The 20,159-nt window shown below is 44.8% G+C and overlaps 17 non-coding genes across 17 annotated transcripts; all 17 read right to left on the bottom strand.

Moving 5' to 3' along the window:
- Positions 1-20: 20 nt before the first annotated feature.
- LOC125736947 (5S ribosomal RNA) lies at positions 21-139 on the bottom strand. The gene has a single exon (XR_007396214.1). It is a non-coding gene; the product is annotated as a 5S ribosomal RNA (ribosomal RNA).
- A 1,076-nt stretch (positions 140-1,215) lies between these two features.
- Positions 1,216-1,334, bottom strand: LOC125736945 (5S ribosomal RNA). The gene has a single exon (XR_007396212.1). It is a non-coding gene; the product is annotated as a 5S ribosomal RNA (ribosomal RNA).
- Positions 1,335-2,411: 1,077 nt separating this feature from the next.
- On the bottom strand, positions 2,412-2,530 carry LOC125736944 (5S ribosomal RNA). Its single transcript, XR_007396211.1, has one exon. It is a non-coding gene; the product is annotated as a 5S ribosomal RNA (ribosomal RNA).
- A 1,076-nt stretch (positions 2,531-3,606) lies between these two features.
- On the bottom strand, positions 3,607-3,725 carry LOC125733050 (5S ribosomal RNA). The gene has a single exon (XR_007392408.1). It is a non-coding gene; the product is annotated as a 5S ribosomal RNA (ribosomal RNA).
- A 1,078-nt stretch (positions 3,726-4,803) lies between these two features.
- On the bottom strand, positions 4,804-4,922 carry LOC125736943 (5S ribosomal RNA). Its single transcript, XR_007396210.1, has one exon. It is a non-coding gene; the product is annotated as a 5S ribosomal RNA (ribosomal RNA).
- A 1,077-nt stretch (positions 4,923-5,999) lies between these two features.
- On the bottom strand, positions 6,000-6,118 carry LOC125733049 (5S ribosomal RNA). The gene has a single exon (XR_007392407.1). It is a non-coding gene; the product is annotated as a 5S ribosomal RNA (ribosomal RNA).
- Positions 6,119-7,195: 1,077 nt separating this feature from the next.
- LOC125736942 (5S ribosomal RNA) lies at positions 7,196-7,314 on the bottom strand. Its single transcript, XR_007396209.1, has one exon. It is a non-coding gene; the product is annotated as a 5S ribosomal RNA (ribosomal RNA).
- A 1,076-nt stretch (positions 7,315-8,390) lies between these two features.
- LOC125736941 (5S ribosomal RNA) lies at positions 8,391-8,509 on the bottom strand. The gene has a single exon (XR_007396208.1). It is a non-coding gene; the product is annotated as a 5S ribosomal RNA (ribosomal RNA).
- A 1,076-nt stretch (positions 8,510-9,585) lies between these two features.
- Positions 9,586-9,704, bottom strand: LOC125736362 (5S ribosomal RNA). The gene has a single exon (XR_007395642.1). It is a non-coding gene; the product is annotated as a 5S ribosomal RNA (ribosomal RNA).
- A 1,078-nt stretch (positions 9,705-10,782) lies between these two features.
- LOC125730706 (5S ribosomal RNA) lies at positions 10,783-10,901 on the bottom strand. Its single transcript, XR_007391001.1, has one exon. It is a non-coding gene; the product is annotated as a 5S ribosomal RNA (ribosomal RNA).
- A 1,076-nt stretch (positions 10,902-11,977) lies between these two features.
- On the bottom strand, positions 11,978-12,096 carry LOC125735154 (5S ribosomal RNA). The gene has a single exon (XR_007394451.1). It is a non-coding gene; the product is annotated as a 5S ribosomal RNA (ribosomal RNA).
- Positions 12,097-13,171: 1,075 nt separating this feature from the next.
- LOC125733413 (5S ribosomal RNA) lies at positions 13,172-13,290 on the bottom strand. Its single transcript, XR_007392759.1, has one exon. It is a non-coding gene; the product is annotated as a 5S ribosomal RNA (ribosomal RNA).
- Positions 13,291-14,366: 1,076 nt separating this feature from the next.
- LOC125735142 (5S ribosomal RNA) lies at positions 14,367-14,485 on the bottom strand. Its single transcript, XR_007394440.1, has one exon. It is a non-coding gene; the product is annotated as a 5S ribosomal RNA (ribosomal RNA).
- A 1,075-nt stretch (positions 14,486-15,560) lies between these two features.
- Positions 15,561-15,679, bottom strand: LOC125733412 (5S ribosomal RNA). The gene has a single exon (XR_007392758.1). It is a non-coding gene; the product is annotated as a 5S ribosomal RNA (ribosomal RNA).
- Positions 15,680-16,755: 1,076 nt separating this feature from the next.
- Positions 16,756-16,874, bottom strand: LOC125733376 (5S ribosomal RNA). Its single transcript, XR_007392720.1, has one exon. It is a non-coding gene; the product is annotated as a 5S ribosomal RNA (ribosomal RNA).
- A 1,076-nt stretch (positions 16,875-17,950) lies between these two features.
- LOC125733411 (5S ribosomal RNA) lies at positions 17,951-18,069 on the bottom strand. Its single transcript, XR_007392757.1, has one exon. It is a non-coding gene; the product is annotated as a 5S ribosomal RNA (ribosomal RNA).
- Positions 18,070-19,144: 1,075 nt separating this feature from the next.
- Positions 19,145-19,263, bottom strand: LOC125733410 (5S ribosomal RNA). The gene has a single exon (XR_007392756.1). It is a non-coding gene; the product is annotated as a 5S ribosomal RNA (ribosomal RNA).
- Between the last annotated feature and the right edge of the window lie 896 nt (positions 19,264-20,159).

Raw genomic sequence — 20,159 nt, 5'->3', positions numbered from 1 at the left:
TATAAAGTAAAAGTGAGAAAAGCTTACAGCACCTGGTATTCCCAGGTGGTCTCCCATCCAAGTACTAACCAGAACCTACCCTGCTTAGCTTCCGAGATCAGACGATATCGGGCGTGTTCAGGGTGGTATGGCCATAAGCGAGAGACGCGACCAAAAACAGTCCTTTTGCATTACACGCGTCTATACATGCCAGTTAGTCCCATTGGATCCTACTCCTGGTTTTTTTTTTTTTTATCTGACTCACACTGCAGCACCACCATCCAATCGGCAGCGCCGGACCCACACCAAACATTCACCAAACTACTCAGCCGGCAGCCTACCACAATTATTCCATTCTTTCCGCATCCGCACACTTCCTTCTCTTTAACTCATTTTCACTACCGCACAGGTTAATCGCCGCACGTCCCCCGCCGGCAAACATTACTCCTTTGCCTACTGCATGCAGGCTTCTCTTAACGACCCTCTGTTATCAACTCCGCTAACAGCCACAAAATCTCCGCCGCACGAAGCCCACTGGTAGCTGCTGAATCACATGCTTCCCCAAAACGTCGCGCTGTCAGAACACTGGGAGCTACACACACCAACAAGTCCATACTGCAGGCTGCAGCCAGAACAATTTTCTACATTCAAACATCGACGGCCTCTTCTCTCTAAAAATTCACCAGACCGCTTCTACCACCAGCAAAGAAGTTTCCATCCCTAATTCCTCTGTGATTCCCACTAACCTAAACATTAAGCTGGCATTGAAGGGTGTGAATTACCCCGGTCAATCTGTTCTTTTAAATACAGCTTTTAGCAAGTTTTGAAAGGAGAAGAGCAGAACTTGCTATGCCAATAATATCGAGTCTTCTGTGGCGAAGTGCTTTTTGCATAGAAAACAAAGCGGTCAGTTGAAGAGGAATAATATCAGTACTTTGTTTAAAACTGTGTGTAAAAAGCTGTCTCTTTATCATTAACAATAAGTTGTAAAACGTGAATGGGGAGTGACAGTCTTCAAGTTTGTGAGAAGATCGCGCCCTGGTGGAATAAAGGCACGGACAGCTTACAGCACCTAGAATTACCAGGAAGTATTTAGAGTAAAACGGTGTGTAAAAGCTGCCTTTATGAATGAGAGAAAAAAAAAATATATATATAAAATAGTAAAATGGAAGGGGAGTGATAGATTTAAATTAATCGTGAAGTGGAGCGCCCCCTGTATAAAGTAAAAGTGAGAAAAGCTTACAGCACCTGGTATTCCCAGGTGGTCTCCCATCCAAGTACTAACCAGAACCTACCCTGCTTAGCTTCCGAGATCAGACGATATCGGGCGTGTTCAGGGTGGTATGGCCATAAGCGAGAGACGTGACCAAAAACAGTCCTTTTGCATTACACGCGTCTATACATGCCAGTTAGTCCCATTGGATCCTACTCCTGGTTTTTTTTTTTTTTTTATCTGACTCACACTGCAGCACCACCATCCAATCGGCAGCGCCGGACCCACACCAAACATTCACCAAACTACTCAGCCGGCAGCCTACCACAATTATTCCATTCTTTCCGCATCCGCACACTTCCTTCTTTTTAACTCCTTTTCACTACCGCACAGGTTAATCGCCGCACGTCCCCCGACGGCAAACATTACTCCTTTGCCTACCTCATGCAGGCTTCTCTTAACGACCCTCTGTTATCAACTCCGCTAACAGCCACAAAATCTCCGCCGCACGAAGCCCACTGGTAGCTGCTGAATCACATGCTTCCCCAAAACGTCGCGCTGTCAGAACACTGGGAGCTACACACACCAACAAGTCCATACTGCAGGCTGCAGCCAGAACAATTTTCTACATTCAAACATCGACGGCCTCTTCTCTCTAAAAATTCACCAGACCGCTTCTACCACCAGCAAAGAAGTTTCCATCCCTAATTCCTCTGTGATTCCCACTAACCTAAACATTAAGCTGGCATTGAAGGGTGTGAATTACCCCGGCCAATCTGTTCTTTTCAATACAGCTTTTAGCAAGTTTTGAAAGGAGAAGAGCAGAACTTGCTATGCCAATAATATCGAGTCTTCTGTGGCGAAGTGGTTCTTGCATAGAAAACAAAGCGGTCAGTTGAAGAGGAATAATATCAGTACTTTGTTTAAAACTGTGTGTAAAAAGCTGTCTCTTTATCATTAACAATAAGTTGTAAAACGTGAATGGGGAGTGACAGTCTTCAAGTTTGTGAGAAGATCGCGCCCTGGTGGAATAAAGGCACGGACAGCTTACAGCACCTAGAATTACCAGGAAGTATTTAGAGTAAAACGGTGTGTAAAAGCTGCCTTTATGAATGAGAGAAAAAAATATATATATATAAAATAGTAAAATGGAAGGGGAGTGATAGATTTAAATTAATCGTGAAGTGGAGCGCCCCCTGTATAAAGTAAAAGTGAGAAAAGCTTACAGCACCTGGTATTCCCAGGTGGTCTCCCATCCAAGTACTAACCAGAACCTACCCTGCTTAGCTTCCGAGATCAGACGATATCGGGCGTGTTCAGGGTGGTATGGCCATAAGCGAGAGACGCGACCAAAAACAGCCCTTTTGCATTACACGCGTCTATACATGCCAGTTAGTCCCATTGGATCCTACTCCTGGTTTTTTTTTTTTTTTATCTGACTCACACTGCAGCACCACCATCCAATCGGCAGCGCCGGACCCACACCAAACATTCACCAAACTACTCAGCCGGCAGCCTACCACAATTATTCCATTCTTTCCGCATCCGCACACTTCCTTCTTTTTAACTCCTTTTCACTACCGCACAGGTTAATCGCCGCACGTCCCCCGACGGCAAACATTACTCCTTTGCCTACCTCATGCAGGCTTCTCTTAACGACCCTCTGTTATCAACTCCGCTAACAGCCACAAAATCTCCGCCGCACGAAGCCCACTGGTAGCTGCTGAATCACATGCTTCCCCAAAACGTCGCGCTGTCAGAACACTGGGAGCTACACACACCAACAAGTCCATACTGCAGGCTGCAGCCAGACCTATTTTCTACATTCAAACATCGACGGCCTCTTCTCTCTAAAAATTCACCAGACCGCTTCTACCACCAGCAAAGAAGTTTCCATCCCTAATTCCTCTGTGATTCCCACTAACCTAAACATTAAGCTGGCATTGAAGGGTGTGAATTACCCCGGCCAATCTGTTCTATTAAATACAGCTTTTAGCAAGTTTTGAAAGGAGAAGAGCAGAACTTGCTATGCCAATAATATCGAGTCTTCTGTGGCGAAGTGGTTTTTGCAATGAAAACAAAGCGGTCAGTTGAAGAGGAATAATATCAGTACTTTGTTTAAAACTGTGTGTAAAAAGCTGTCTCTTTATCATTAACAATAAGTTGTAAAACGTGAATGGGGAGTGACAGTCTTCAAGTTTGTGAGAAGATCGCGCCCTGGTGGAATAAAGGCACGGACAGCTTACAGCACCTAGAATTACCAGGAAGTATTTAGAGTAAAACGGTGTGTAAAAGCTGCCTTTATGAATGAGAGAAAAAAATATATATATATAAAATAGTAAAATGGAAGGGGAGTGATAGATTTAAATAAATCGTGAAGTGGAGCGCCCCCTGTATAAAGTAAAAGTGAGAAAAGCTTACAGCACCTGGTATTCCCAGGAGGTCTCCCATCCAAGTACTAACCAGACCCTACCCTGCTTGGCTTCCGAGATCAGATGAGATCGGGCGTGTTCAGGGTGGTATGGCCATAAGCAAGAGACGCGACCAAAAACAGCCCTTTTGCATTACACGCGTCTATACATGCCAGTTAGTCCCATTGGATCCTACTCCAGGTTTTTTTTTTTTTTTTTTCTGACTCACACTGCAGCACCACCATCCAATCGGCAGCGCCGGACCCACACCAAACATTCACCAAACTACTCAGCCGGCAGCCTACCACAATTATTCCATTCTTTCCGCATACGCACACTTCCTTCTTTTTAACTCCTTTTCACTACCGCACAGGTTAATCGCCGCACGTCCCCCGCCGGCAAACATTACTCCTTTGCCTACCGCATGCAGGCTTCTCTTAACGACCCTCTGTTATCAACTCCGCTAACAGCCACAAAATCTCCGCCGCACGAAGCCCACTGGTAGCTGCTGAATCACATGCTTCCCCAAAACGTCGCGCTGTCAGAACACAGGGAGCTACACACACCAACAAGTCCATACTGCAGGCTGCAGCCAGAACAATTTTCTACATTCAAACATCGACGGCCTCTTCTCTCTAAAAATTCACCAGACCGCTTCTACCACCAGCAAAGAAGTTTCCATCCCTAATTCCTCTGTGATTCCCACTAACCTAAACATTAAGCTGGCATTGAAGGGTGTGAATTACCCCGGCCAATCTGTTCTTTTAAATACAGCTTTTAGCAAGTTTTGAAAGGAGAAGAGCAGAACTTGCTATGCCAATAATATCGAGTCTTCTGTGGCGAAGTGCTTTTTGCATAGAAAACAAAGCGGTCAGTTGAAGAGGAATAATATCAGTACTTTGTTTAAAACTGTGTGTAAAAAGCTGTCTCTTTATCATTAACAATAAGTTGTAAAACGTGAATGGGGAGTGACAGTCTTCAAGTTTGTGAGAAGATCGCGCCCTGGTGGAATAAAGGCACGGACAGCTTACAGCACCTAGAATTACCAGGAAGTATTTAGAGTAAAACGGTGTGTAAAAGCTGCCTTTATGAATGAGAGAAAAAAAAAATATATATATAAAATAGTAAAATGGAAGGGGAGTGATAGATTGAAATTAATCGTGAAGTGGAGCGCCCCCTGTATAAAGTAAAAGTGAGAAAAGCTTACAGCACCTGGTATTCCCAGGTGGTCTCCCATCCAAGTACTAACCAGAACCTACCCTGCTTAGCTTCCGAGATCAGACGATATCGGGCGTGTTCAGGGTGGTATGGCCATAAGCGAGAGATGCTACCAAAAACAGCCCTTTTGCATTACACGCGTCTATACATGCCAGTTAGTCCCATTGGATCCTACTCCTGGTTTTTTTTTTTTTTTATCTGACTCACACTGCAGCACCACCATCCAATCGGCAGCGCCGGACCCACACCAAACATTCACCAAACTACTCAGCCGGCAGCCTACCACAATTATTCCATTCTTTCCGCATACGCACACTTCCTTCTTTTTAACTCCTTTTCACTACCGCACAGGTTAATCGCCGCACGTCCCCCGCCGGCAAACATTACTCCTTTGCCTACCGCATGCAGGCTTCTCTTAACGACCCTCTGTTATCAACTCCGCTAACAGCCACAAAATCTCCGCCGCACGAAGCCCACTGGTAGCTGCTGAATCACATGCTTCCCCAAAACGTCGCGCTGTCAGAACACTGGGAGCTACACACACCAACAAGTCCATACTGCAGGCTGCAGCCAGAACAATTTTCTACATTCAAACATCGACGGCCTCTTCTCTCTAAAAATTCACCAGACCGCTTCTACCACCAGCAAAGAAGTTTCCATCCCTAATTCCTCTGTGATTCCCACTAACCTAAACATTAAGCTGGCATTGAAGGGTGTGAATTACCCCGGCCAATCTGTTCTTTTAAATACAGCTTTTAGCAAGTTTTGAAAGGAGAAGAGCAGAACTTGCTATGCCAATAATATCGAGTCTTCTGTGGCGAAGTGCTTTTTGCATAGAAAACAAAGCGGTCAGTTGAAGAGGAATAATATCAGTACTTTGTTTAAAACTGTGTGTAAAAAGCTGTCTCTTTATCATTAACAATAAGTTGTAAAACGTGAATGGGGAGTGACAGTCTTCAAGTTTGTGAGAAGATCGCGCCCTGGTGGAATAAAGGCACGGACAGCTTACAGCACCTAGAATTACCAGGAAGTATTTAGAGTAAAACGGTGTGTAAAAGCTGCCTTTATGAATGAGAGAAAAAAAAAATATATATATAAAATAGTAAAATGGAAGGGGAGTGATAGATTGAAATTAATCGTGAAGTGGAGCGCCCCCTGTATAAAGTAAAAGTGAGAAAAGCTTACAGCACCTGGTATTCCCAGGAGGTCTCCCATCCAAGTACTAACCAGACCCTACCCTGCTTGGCTTCCGAGATCAGATGAGATCGGGCGTGTTCAGGGTGGTATGGCCATAAGCAAGAGACGTGACCAAAAACAGCCCTTTTGCATTACACGCGTCTATACATGCCAGTTAGTCCCATTGGATCCTACTCCTGGTTTTTTTTTTTTTTTTTTCTGACTCACACTGCAGCACCACCATCCAATCGGCAGCGCCGGACCCACACCAAACATTCACCAAACTACTCAGCCGGCAGCCTACCACAATTATTCCATTCTTTCCGCACACGCACACTTCCTTCTTTTTAACTCCTTTTCACTACCGCACAGGTTAATCGCCGCACGTCCCCCGCCGGCAAACATTACTCCTTTGCCTACCGCATGCAGGCTTCTCTTAACGACCCTCTGTTATCAACTCCGCTAACAGCCACAAAATCTCCGCCGCACGAAGCCCACTGGTAGCTGCTGAATCACATGCTTCCCCAAAACGTCGCGCTGTCAGAACACTGGGAGCTACACACACCAACAAGTCCATACTGCAGGCTGCAGCCAGAACAATTTTCTACATTCAAACATCGACGGCCTCTTCTCTCTAAAAATTCACCAGACCGCTTCTACCACCAGCAAAGAAGTTTCCATCCCTAATTCCTCTGTGATTCCCACTAACCTAAACATTAAGCTGGCATTGAAGGGTGTGAATTACCCCGGCCAATCTGTTCTTTTAAATACAGCTTTTAGCAAGTTTTGAAAGGAGAAGAGCAGAACTTGCTATGCCAATAATATCGAGTCTTCTGTGGCGAAGTGGTTTTTGCATAGAAAACAAAGCGGTCAGTTGAAGAGGAATAATATCAGTACTTTGTTTAAAACTGTGTGTAAAAAGCTGTCTCTTTATCATTAACAATAAGTTGTAAAACGTGAATGGGGAGTGACAGTCTTCAAGTTTGTGAGAAGATCGCGCCCTGGTGGAATAAAGGCACGGACAGCTTACAGCACCTAGAATTACCAGGAAGTATTTAGAGTAAAACGGTGTGTAAAAGCTGCCTTTATGAATGAGAGAAAAAAAAAAATATATATAAAATAGTAAAATGGAAGGGGAGTGATAGATTTAAATTAATCGTGAAGTGGAGCGCCCCCTGTATAAAGTAAAAGTGAGAAAAGCTTACAGCACCTGGTATTCCCAGGTGGTCTCCCATCCAAGTACTAACCAGAACCTACCCTGCTTAGCTTCCGAGATCAGACGATATCGGGCGTGTTCAGGGTGGTATGGCCATAAGCGAGAGACGCGACCAAAAACAGCCCTTTTGCATTACACGCGTCTATACATGCCAGTTAGTCCCATTGGATCCTACTCCTGGTTTTTTTTTTTTTTTATCTGACTCACACTGCAGCACCACCATCCAATCGGCAGCGCCGGACCCACACCAAACATTCACCAAACTACTCAGCCGGCAGCCTACCACAATTATTCCATTCTTTCCGCATCCGCACACTTCCTTCTTTTTAACTCCTTTTCACTACCGCACAGGTTAATCGCCGCACGTCCCCCGACGGCAAACATTACTCCTTTGCCTACCTCATGCAGGCTTCTCTTAACGACCCTCTGTTATCAACTCCGCTAACAGCCACAAAATCTCCGCCGCACGAAGCCCACTGGTAGCTGCTGAATCACATGCTTCCCCAAAACGTCGCGCTGTCAGAACACTGGGAGCTACACACACCAACAAGTCCATACTGCAGGCTGCAGCCAGAACAATTTTCTACATTCAAACATCGACGGCCTCTTCTCTCTAAAAATTCACCAGACCGCTTCTACCACCAGCAAAGAAGTTTCCATCCCTAATTCCTCTGTGATTCCCACTAACCTAAACATTAAGCTGGCATTGAAGGGTGTGAATTACCCCGGCCAATCTCTTCTTTTAAATACAGCTTTTAGCAAGTTTTGAAAGGAGAAGAGCAGAACTTGCTATGCCAATAATATCGAGTCTTCTGTGGCGAAGTGGTTTTTGCATAGAAAACAAAGCGGTCAGTTGAAGAGGAATAATATCAGTACTTTGTTTAAAACTGTGTGTAAAAAGCTGTCTCTTTATCATTAACAATAAGTTGTAAAACGTGAATGGGGAGTGACAGTCTTCAAGTTTGTGAGAAGATCGCGCCCTGGTGGAATAAAGGCACGGACAGCTTACAGCACCTAGAATTACCAGGAAGTATTTAGAGTAAAACGGTGTGTAAAAGCTGCCTTTATGAATGAGAGAAAAAAAAATATATATATAAAATAGTAAAATGGAAGGGGAGTGATAGATTTAAATTAATCGTGAAGTGGAGCGCCCCCTGTATAAAGTAAAAGTGAGAAAAGCTTACAGCACCTGGTATTCCCAGGTGGTCTCCCATCCAAGTACTAACCAGAACCTACCCTGCTTAGCTTCCGAGATCAGACGATATCGGGCGTGTTCAGGGTGGTATGGCCATAAGCGAGAGACGCGACCAAAAACAGCCCTTTTGCATTACACGCGTCTATACATGCCAGTTAGTCCTATTGGATCCTACTCCTGGTTTTTTTTTTTTTTTATCTGACTCACACTGCAGCACCACCATCCAATCGGCAGCGCCGGACCCACACCAAACATTCACCAAACTACTCAGCCGGCAGCCTACCACAATTATTCCATTCTTTCCGCATCCGCATACTTCCTTCTTTTTAACTCCTTTTCACTACCGCACAGGTTAATCGCCGCACGTCCCCCGACGGCAAACATTACTCCTTTGCCTACCTCATGCAGGCTTCTCTTAACGACCCTCTGTTATCAACTCCGCTAACAGCCACAAAATCTCCGCCGCACGAAGCCCACTGGTAGCTGCTGAATCACATGCTTCCCCAAAACGTCGCGCTGTCAGAACACTGGGAGCTACACACACCAACAAGTCCATACTGCAGGCTGCAGCCAGAACAATTTTCTACATTCAAACATCGACGGCCTCTTCTCTCTAAAAATTCACCAGACCGCTTCTACCACCAGCAAAGAAGTTTCCATCCCTAATTCCTCTGTGATTCCCACTAACCCAAACATTAAGCTGGCATTGAAGGGTGTGAATTACCCCGGCCAATCTGTTCTTTTAAATACAGCTTTTAGCAAGTTTTGAAAGGAGAAGAGCAGAACTTGCTATGCCAATAATATCGAGTCTTATGTGGCGACGTGCTTTTTGCATAGAAAACAAAGCGGTCAGTTGAAGAGGAATAATATCAGTATTTTGTTTAAAACTGTGTGTAAAAAGCTGTCTCTTTATCATTAACAATAAGTTGTAAAACGTGAATGGGGAGTGACAGTCTTCAAGTTTGTGAGAAGATCGCGCCCTGGTGGAATAAAGGCACGAACAGCTTACAGCACCTAGAATTACCAGGAAGTATTTAGAGTAAAACGGTGTGTAAAAGCTGCCTTTATGAATGAAAGAAAAATAAAAATATATATAAAATAGTAAAATGGAAGGGGAGTGATAGATTTAAATTAATCGTGAAGTGGAGCGCCCCCTGTATAAAGTAAAAGTGAGAAAAGCTTACAGCACCTGGTATTCCCAGGTGGTCTCCCATCCAAGTACTAACCAGAACCTACCCTGCTTAGCTTCCGAGATCAGACGATATCGGGCGTGTTCAGGGTGGTATGGCCGTAAGCGAGAGACGCGACCAAAAACAGCCCTTTTGCATTACACGCGTCTATACATGCCAGTTAGTCCCATTGGATCCTACTCCTGGTTTTTTTTTTTTTTTTATCTGACTCACACTGCAGCACCACCATCCAATCGGCAGCGCCGGACCCACACCAAACATTCACCAAACTACTCAGCCGGCAGCCTACCACAATTATTCCATTCTTTCCGCATCCGCACACTTCTTTCTTTTTAACTCCTTTTCACTACCGCACAGGTTAATCGCCGCACGTCCCCCGACGGCAAACATTACTCCTTTGCCTACCTCATGCAGGCTTCTCTTAACGACCCTCTGTTATCAACTCCGCTAACAGCCACAAAATCTCCGCCGCACGAAGCCCACTGGTAGCTGCTGAATCACATGCTTCCCCAAAACGTCGCGCTGTCAGAACACTGGGAGCTACACACACCAACAAGTCCATACTGCAGGCTGCAGCCAGACCTATTTTCTACATTCAAACATCGACGGCCTCTTCTCTCTAAAAATTCACCAGACCGCTTCTACCACCAGCAAAGAAGTTTCCATCCCTAATTCCTCTGTGATTCCCACTAACCTAAACATTAAGCTGGCATTGAAGGGTGTGAATTACCCCGGCCAATCTGTTCTTTTAAATACAGCTTTTAGCAAGTTTTGAAAGGAGAAGAGCAGAACTTGCTATGCCAATAATATCGAGTCTTCTGTGGCGAAGTGGTTTTTGCATAGAAAACAAAGCGGTCAGTTGAAGAGGAATAATATCAGTACTTTGTTTAAAACTGTGTGTAAAAATCTGTCTCTTTATCATTAACAATAAGTTGTAAAACGTGAATGGGGAGTGACAGTCTTCAAGTTTGTGAGAAGATCGCGCCCTGGTGGAATAAAGGCACGGACAGCTTACAGCACCTAGAATTACCAGGAAGTATTTAGAGTAGAACGGTGTGTAAAAGCTGCGTTTATGAATGAGAGAAAAAATATATATATATATAAAATAGTAAAATGGAAGGGGAGTGATAGATTTAAATAAATCGTGAAGTGGAGCGCCCCCTGTATAAAGTAAAAGTGAGAAAAGCTTACAGCACCTGGCATTCCCAGGTGGTCTCCCATCCAAGTACTAACCAGAACCTACCCTCCTTAGCTTCCAAGATCAGACGAGATCGGGCGTGTTCAGGGTGGTATGGCCGTAAGCGAAAGATGCTACCAAAAACAGCCCTTTTGCATTACACGCGTCTATACATGCCAGTTAGTCCCATTGGATCCTACTCCTGCTTTTTTTTTTTTTTTATCTGACTCACACTGCAGCACCACCATCCAATCGGCAGCGCCGGACCCACACCAAACATTCACCAAACTACTCAGCCGGCAGCCTACCACAATTATTCCATTCTTTCCGCATCCGCACACTTCCTTCTTTTTAACTCCTTTTCACTACCGCACAGGTTAATCGCCGCACGTCCCCCGCCGGCAAACATTACTCCTTTGCCTACTGCATGCAGGCTTCTCTTAATGACCCTCTGTTATCAACTCCGCTAACAGCCACAAAATCTCCGCCGCACGAAGCCCACTGGTAGCTGCTGAATCACATGCTTCCCCAAAACGTCGCGCTGTCAGAACACTGGGAGCTACACACACCAACAAGTCCATACTGCAGGCTGCAGCCAGAACAATTTTCTACATTCAAACATCGACGGCCTCTTCTCTCTAAAAATTCACCAGACCGCTTCTACCACCAGCAAAGAAGTTTCCATCCCTAATTCCTCTGTGATTCCCACTAACCTAAACATTAAGCTGGCATTGAAGGGTGTGAATTACCCCGGCCAATCTGTTCTTTTAAATACAGCTTTTAGCAAGTTTTGAAAGGAGAAGAGCAGAACTTGCTATGCCAATAATATCGAGTCTTCTGTGGCGAAGTGGTTTTTGCATAGAAAACAAAGCGGTCAGTTGAAGAGGAATAATATCAGTACTTTGTTTAAAACTGTGTGTAAAAAGCTGTCTCTTTATCATTAACAATAAGTTGTAAAACGTGAATGGGGAGTGACAGTCTTCAAGTTTGTGAGAAGATCGCGCCCTGGTGGAATAAAGGCAAGGACAGCTTACAGCACCTAGAATTACCAGGAAGTATTTAGAGTAAAACGGTGTGTAAAAGCTGCCTTTATGAATGAGAGAAAAAAAAATATATATATAAAATAGTAAAATGGAAGGGGAGTGATAGATTTAAATTAATCGTGAAGTGGAGCGCCCCCTGTATAAAGTAAAAGTGAGAAAAGCTTACAGCACCTGGTATTCCCAGGAGGTCTCCCATCCAAGTACTAACCAGACCCTACCCTGCTTGGCTTCCGAGATCGGATGAGATCGGGTGTGTTCAGGGTGGTATGGCCATAAGCGAGAGACGCGACCAAAAACAGCCCTTTTGCATTACACGCGTCTATACATGCCAGTTAGTCCCATTGGATCCTACTCCTGGTTTTTTTTTTTTTTATCTGACTCACACTGCAGCACCACCATCCAATCGGCAGCTCCGGACCCACACCAAACATTCACCAAACTACTCAGCCGGCAGCCTACCACAATTATTCCATTCTTTCCGCATCCGCACACTTCCTCCTTTTTAACTCCTTTTCACTACCGCACAGGGTAATCGCCGCACGTCCCCCGCCGGCAAACATTACTCCTTTGCCTACTGCATGCAGGCTTCTCTTAATGACCCTCTGTTATCAACTCCGCTAACAGCCACAAAATCTCCGCCGCACGAAGCCCACTGGTAGCTGCTGAATCACATGCTTCCCCAAAACGTCGCGCTGTCAGAACACTGGGAGCTACACACACCAACAAGTCCATACTGCAGGCTGCAGCCAGAACAATTTTCTACATTCAAACATCGACGGCCTCTTCTCTCTAAAAATTCACCAGACCGCTTCTACCACCAGCAAAGAAGTTTCCATCCCTAATTCCTCTGTGATTCCCACTAACCTAAACATTAAGCTGGCATTGAAGGGTGTGAATTACCCCGGCCAATCTCTTCTTTTAAATACAGCTTTTAGCAAGTTTTGAAAGGAGAAGAGCAGAACTTGCTATGCCAATAATATCGAGTCTTCTGTGGCGAAGTGGTTTTTGCATAGAAAACAAAGCGGTCAGTTGAAGAGGAATAATATCAGTACTTTGTTTAAAACTGTGTGTAAAAAGCTGTCTCTTTATCATTAACAATAAGTTGTAAAACGTGAATGGGGAGTGACAGTCTTCAAGTTTGTGAGAAGATCGCGCCCTGGTGGAATAAAGGCACGAACAGCTTACAGCACCTAGAATTACCAGGAAGTATTTAGAGTAAAACGGTGTGTAAAAGCTGCCTTTATGAATGAGAGAAAAATATATATATATATAAAATAGTAAAATGGAAGGGGAGTGATAGATTTAAATTAATCGTGAAGTGGAGCGCCCCCTGTATAAAGTAAAAGTGAGAAAAGCTTACAGCACCTGGTATTCCCAGGAGGTCTCCCATCCAAGTACTGACCAGACCCTACCCTGCTTGGCTTCCGAGATCGAATGAGATCGGGCGTGTTCAGGGTGGTATGGCCGTAAGCGAGAGACGTGACCAAAAACAGCCCTTTTGCATTACACGCGTCTATACATGCCAGTTAGTCCCATTGGATCCTACTCCTGTTTTTTTTTTTTTTTTATCTGACTCACACTGCAGCACCACCATCCAATCGGCAGCGCCGGACCCACACCAAACATTCACCAAACTACTCAGCCGGCAGCCTACCACAATTATTCCATTCTTTCCGCATCCGCACACTTCCTTCTTTTTAACTCCTTTTCACTACCGCACAGGTTAATCGCCGCACGTCCCCCGCCGGCAAACATTACTCCTTTGCCTACTGCATGCAGGCTTCTCTTAACGACCCTCTGTTATCAACTCCGCTAACAGCCACAAAATCTCCGCCGCACGAAGCCCACTGGTAGCTGCTGAATCACATGCTTCCCCAAAACGTCGCGCTGTCAGAACACTGGGAGCTACACACACCAACAAGTCCATACTGCAGGCTGCAGCCAGAACAATTTTCTACATTCAAACATCGACGGCCTCTTCTCTCTAAAAATTCACCAGACCGCTTCTACCACCAGCAAAGAAGTTTCCATCCCTAATTCCTCTGTGATTCCCACTAACCTAAACATTAAGCTGGCATTGAAGGGTGTGAATTACCCCGGCCAATCTGTTCTTTTAAATACAGCTTTTAGCAAGTTTTGAAAGGAGAAGAGCAGAACTTGCTATGCCAATAATATCGAGTCTTCTGTGGCGAAGTGGTTTTTGCATAGAAAACAAAGCGGTCAGTTGAAGAGGAATAATATCAGTACTTTGTTTAAAACTGTGTGTAAAAAGCTGTCTCTTTATCATTAACAATAAGTTGTAAAACGTGAATGGGGAGTGACAGTCTTCAAGTTTGTGAGAAGATCGCGCCCTGGTGGAATAAAGGCAAGGACAGCTTACAGCACCTAGAATTACCAGGAAGTATTTAGAGTAAAACGGTGTGTAAAAGCTGCCTTTATGAATGAGAGAAAAAAAAATATATATATAAAATAGTAAAATGGAAGGGGAGTGATAGATTTAAATTAATCGTGAAGTGGAGCGCCCCCTGTATAAAGTAAAAGTGAGAAAAGCTTACAGCACCTGGTATTCCCAGGAGGTCTCCCATCCAAGTACTAACCAGACCCTACCCTGCTTGGCTTCCGAGATCGGATGAGATCGGGTGTGTTCAGGGTGGTATGGCCATAAGCGAGAGACGCGACCAAAAACAGCCCTTTTGCATTACACGCGTCTATACATGCCAGTTAGTCCCATTGGATCCTACTCCTGGTTTTTTTTTTTTTTATCTGACTCACACTGCAGCACCACCATCCAATCGGCAGCTCCGGACCCACACCAAACATTCACCAAACTACTCAGCCGGCAGCCTACCACAATTATTCCATTCTTTCCGCATCCGCACACTTCCTCCTTTTTAACTCCTTTTCACTACCGCACAGGGTAATCGCCGCACGTCCCCCGCCGGCAAACATTACTCCTTTGCCTACTGCATGCAGGCTTCTCTTAATGACCCTCTGTTATCAACTCCGCTAACAGCCACAAAATCTCCGCCGCACGAAGCCCACTGGTAGCTGCTGAATCACATGCTTCCCCAAAACGTCGCGCTGTCAGAACACTGGGAGCTACACACACCAACAAGTCCATACTGCAGGCTGCAGCCAGAACAATTTTCTACATTCAAACATCGACGGCCTCTTCTCTCTAAAAATTCACCAGACCGCTTCTACCACCAGCAAAGAAGTTTCCATCCCTAATTCCTCTGTGATTCCCACTAACCTAAACATTAAGCTGGCATTGAAGGGTGTGAATTACCCCGGCCAATCTCTTCTTTTAAATACAGCTTTTAGCAAGTTTTGAAAGGAGAAGAGCAGAACTTGCTATGCCAATAATATCGAGTCTTCTGTGGCGAAGTGGTTTTTGCATAGAAAACAAAGCGGTCAGTTGAAGAGGAATAATATCAGTACTTTGTTTAAAACTGTGTGTAAAAAGCTGTCTCTTTATCATTAACAATAAGTTGTAAAACGTGAATGGGGAGTGACAGTCTTCAAGTTTGTGAGAAGATCGCGCCCTGGTGGAATAAAGGCACGAACAGCTTACAGCACCTAGAATTACCAGGAAGTATTTAGAGTAAAACGGTGTGTAAAAGCTGCCTTTATGAATGAGAGAAAAATATATATATATATAAAATAGTAAAATGGAAGGGGAGTGATAGATTTAAATTAATCGTGAAGTGGAGCGCCCCCTGTATAAAGTAAAAGTGAGAAAAGCTTACAGCACCTGGTATTCCCAGGAGGTCTCCCATCCAAGTACTGACCAGACCCTACCCTGCTTGGCTTCCGAGATCGAATGAGATCGGGCGTGTTCAGGGTGGTATGGCCGTAAGCGAGAGACGTGACCAAAAACAGCCCTTTTGCATTACACGCGTCTATACATGCCAGTTAGTCCCATTGGATCCTACTCCTGGTTTTTTTTTTTTTTATCTGACTCACACTGCAGCACCACCATCCAATCGGCAGCGCCGGACCCACACCAAACATTCACCAAACTACTCAGCCGGCAGCCTACCACAATTATTCCATTCTTTCCGCATCCGCACACTTCCTTCTTTTTAACTCCTTTTCACTACCGCACAGGTTAATCGCCGCACGTCCCCCGCCGGCAAACATTACTCCTTTGCCTACTGCATGCAGGCTTCTCTTAACGACCCTCTGTTATCAACTCCGCTAACAGCCACAAAATCTCCGCCGCACGAAGCCCACTGGTAGCTGCTGAATCACATGCTTCCCCAAAACGTCGCGCTGTCAGAACACTGGGAGCTACACACACCAACAAGTCCATACTGCAGGCTGCAGCCAGAACAATTTTCTACATTCAAACATCGACGGCCTCTTCTCTCTAAAAATTCACCAGACCGCTTCTACCACCAGCAAAGAAGTTTCCATCCCTAATTCCTCTGTGATTCCCACTAACCTAAACATTAAGCTGGCATTGAAGGGTGTGAATTACCCCGGCCAATCTGTTCTTTTAAATACAGCTTTTAGCAAGTTTTGAAAGGAGAAGAGCAGAACTTGCTATGCCAATAATATCGAGTCTTCTGTGGCGAAGTGGTTTTTGCATAGAAAACAAAGCGGTCAGTTGAAGAGGAATAATATCAGTACTTTGTTTAAAACTGTGTGTAAAAAGCTGTCTCTTTATCATTAACAATAAGTTGTAAAACGTGAATGGGGAGTGACAGTCTTCAAGTTTGTGAGAAGATCGCGCCCTGGTGGAATAAAGGCACGAACAGCTTACAGCACCTAGAATTACCAGGAAGTATTTAGAGTAAAACGGTTTCTAAAAGCTGCCTTTATGAATGAGAGAAAAAAAAAATATATATATAAAATAGTAAAATGGAAGGGGAGTGATAGATTTAAATTAATCGTGAAGTGGAGCGCCCCCTGTATAAAGTAAAAGTGAGAAAAGCTTACAGCACCTGGTATTCCCAGGTGGTCTCCCATCCAAGTACTAACCAGACCCTACGCTGCTTAGCTTCCGAGATCAGACGAGATCGGGTGTGTTCAGGGTGGTATGGCCGTAAGCGAGACATGCTACCAAAAACAGCCCTTTTGCATTACACGCCTCTATACATGCCAGTTGGTCCCATTGGATCCTACTAATGTTCTTTTTTTTTTTTTATCTGACTCACACTGCAGCCCCACCATCCAATCGGCAGCGCCGGACCCACACCAAACATTCACCAAACTACTCAGCCGGCAGCCTACCACAATTATTCCATTCTTTCCGCATCCGCACACTTCCTTCTTTTTAACTCCTTTTCACTACCGCACAGGTTAATCGCCGCACGTCCCCCGCCGGCAAACATTACTCCTTTGCCTACTGCATGCAGGCTTCTCTTAACGACCCTCTGTTATCAACTCCGCTAACAGCCACAAAATCTCCGCCGCACGAAGCCCACTGGTAGCTGCTGAATCACATGCTTCCCCAAAACGTCGCGCTGTCAGAACACTGGGAGCTACACACACCAACAAGTCCATAATGCAGGCTGCAGCCAGAACAATTTTCTATATTCAAACATCGACGGCCTCTTCTCTCTAAAAATTCACCAGACCGCTTCTACCACCAGCAAAGAAGTTTCCATCCCTAATTCCTCTGTGACTCCCACTAACCTAAACATTAAGCTGGCATTGAAGGGTGTGAATTACCCCGTCCAATCTCTTCTTTTAAATACAGCTTTTAGCAAGTTTTGAAAGGAGAAGAGCAGAACTTGCTATGCCAATAATATCGAGTCTTCTGTGGCGAAGTGGTTTTTGCATAGAAAACAAAGCGGTCAGTTGAAGAGGAATAATATCAGTACTTTGTTTAAAACTGTGTGTAAAAAGCTGTCTCTTTATCATTAACAATAAGTTGTAAAACGTGAATGGGGAGTGACAGTCTTCAAGTTTGTGAGAAGATCGCGCCCTGGTGGAATAAAGGCACGAACAGCTTACAGCACCTTGAATTACCAGGAAGTATTTAGAGTAAAACGGTTTCTAAAAGCTGCCTTTATGAATGAGAGAAAAAAAAAAATATATATAAAATAGTAAAATGGAAGGGGAGTGATAGATTTTAATTAATCGTGAAGTGGAGCGCCCCCTGTATAAAGTAAAAGTGAGAAAAGCTTACAGCACCTGGTATTCCCAGGAGGTCTCCCATCCAAGTACTGACCAGACCCTACCCTGCTTGGCTTCCGAGATCGAATGAGATCGGGCGTGTTCAGGGTGGTATGGCCGTAAGCGAGAGACGTGACCAAAAACAGCCCTTTTGCATTACACGCGTCTATACATGCCAGTTAGTCCCATTGGATCCTACTCCTGGTTTTTTTTTTTTTTATCTGACTCACACTGCAGCACCACCATCCAATCGGCAGCGCCGGACCCACACCAAACATTCACCAAACTACTCAGCCGGCAGCCTACCACAATTATTCCATTCTTTCCGCATCCGCACACTTCCTTCTTTTTAACTCCTTTTCACTACCGCACAGGTTAATCGCCGCACGTCCCCCGCCGGCAAACATTACTCCTTTGCCTACTGCATGCAGGCTTCTCTTAACGACCCTCTGTTATCAACTCCGCTAACAGCCACAAAATCTCCGCCGCACGAAGCCCACTGGTAGCTGCTGAATCACATGCTTCCCCAAAACGTCGCGCTGTCAGAACACTGGGAGCTACACACACCAACAAGTCCATACTGCAGGCTGCAGCCAGAACAATTTTCTACATTCAAACATCGACGGCCTCTTCTCTCTAAAAATTCACCAGACCGCTTCTACCACCAGCAAAGAAGTTTCCATCCCTAATTCCTCTGTGACTCCCACTAACCTAAACATTAAGCTGGCATTGAAGGGTGTGAATTACCCCGGCCAATCTGTTCTTTTAAATACAGCTTTTAGCAAGTTTTGAAAGGAGAAGAGCAGAACTTGCTATGCCAATAATATCGAGTCTTCTGTGGCGAAGTGGTTTTTGCATAGAAAACAAAGCGGTCAGTTGAAGAGGAATAATATCAGTACTTTGTTTAAAACTGTGTGTAAAAAGCTGTCTCTTTATCATTAACAATAAGTTGTAAAACGTGAATGGGGAGTGACAGTCTTCAAGTTTGTGAGAAGATCGCGCCCTGGTGGAATAAAGGCACGAACAGCTTACAGCACCTAGAATTACCAGGAAGTATTTAGAGTAAAACGGTTTCTAAAAGCTGCCTTTATGAATGAGAGAAAAAAATATATATATATAAAATAGTAAAATGGAAGGGGAGTGATAGATTTAAATTAATCGTGAAGTGGAGCGCCCCCTGTATAAAGTAAAAGTGAGAAAAGCTTACAGCACCTGGTATTCCCAGGAGGTCTCCCATCCAAGTACTGACCAGACCCTACCCTGCTTGGCTTCCGAGATCGAATGAGATCGGGCGTGTTCAGGGTGGTATGGCCGTAAGCGAGAGACGTGACCAAAAACAGCCCTTTTGCATTACACGCGTCTATACATGCCAGTTAGTCCCATTGGATCCTACTCCTGGTTTTTTTTTTTTTTATCTGACTCACACTGCAGCACCACCATCCAATCGGCAGCGCCGGACCCACACCAAACATTCACCAAACTACTCAGCCGGCAGCCTACCACAATTATTCCATTCTTTCCGCATCCGCACACTTCCTTCTTTTTAACTCCTTTTCACTACCGCACAGGTTAATCGCCGCACGTCCCCCGCCGGCAAACATTACTCCTTTGCCTACTGCATGCAGGCTTCTCTTAACGACCCTCTGTTATCAACTCCGCTAACAGCCACAAAATCTCCGCCGCACGAAGCCCACTGGTAGCTGCTGAATCACATGCTTCCCCAAAACGTCGCGCTGTCAGAACACTGGGAGCTACACACACCAACAAGTCCATACTGCAGGCTGCAGCCAGAACAATTTTCTACATTCAAACATCGACGGCCTCTTCTCTCTAAAAATTCACCAGACCGCTTCTACCACCAGCAAAGAAGTTTCCATCCCTAATTCCTCTGTGACTCCCACTAACCTAAACATTAAGCTGGCATTGAAGGGTGTGAATTACCCCGGCCAATCTGTTCTTTTAAATACAGCTTTTAGCAAGTTTTGAAAGGAGAAGAGCAGAACTTGCTATGCCAATAATATCGAGTCTTCTGTGGCGAAGTGGTTTTTGCATAGAAAACAAAGCGGTCAGTTGAAGAGGAATAATATCAGTACTTTGTTTAAAACTGTGTGTAAAAAGCTGTCTCTTTATCATTAACAATAAGTTGTAAAACGTGAATGGGGAGTGACAGTCTTCAAGTTTGTGAGAAGATCGCGCCCTGGTGGAATAAAGGCAC

Source organism: Brienomyrus brachyistius, chromosome 2 (genome assembly GCF_023856365.1).
Source record: "Brienomyrus brachyistius isolate T26 chromosome 2, BBRACH_0.4, whole genome shotgun sequence".
In the NCBI taxonomy this organism is placed as follows: domain Eukaryota; kingdom Metazoa; phylum Chordata; class Actinopteri; order Osteoglossiformes; family Mormyridae; genus Brienomyrus; species Brienomyrus brachyistius.
This window is presented reverse-complemented; position numbering and strand designations above follow the sequence as displayed.